The following is a 276-nucleotide window of genomic DNA, read 5'->3' as shown; positions in this document are numbered from 1 at the left end:
TATGGCCTTCTGGTGTTTATGTGCTTTTTACAGAAACACCTCATCATAGTGACTCAATCAGTGGTCTCTCTCACACACACACACACACACACACGCATGGACACACACACACACGCAAGGACACACACACGCACAGACACACACACACACACACACACACACACACACACACACACATGGACACACACACACACACGCACACACATGGACACACACACACACACACACACACACACACACACACCACACACACTCCAGTTATGGCCTTACGACCGT

The sequence above is a fragment of the Nansenia antarctica genome (assembly GCF_963989245.1).
Source record: "Nansenia antarctica genome assembly, chromosome: 9".
Classification (NCBI taxonomy): domain Eukaryota; kingdom Metazoa; phylum Chordata; class Actinopteri; order Argentiniformes; family Microstomatidae; genus Nansenia; species Nansenia antarctica.
This window is presented reverse-complemented; position numbering follows the sequence as displayed.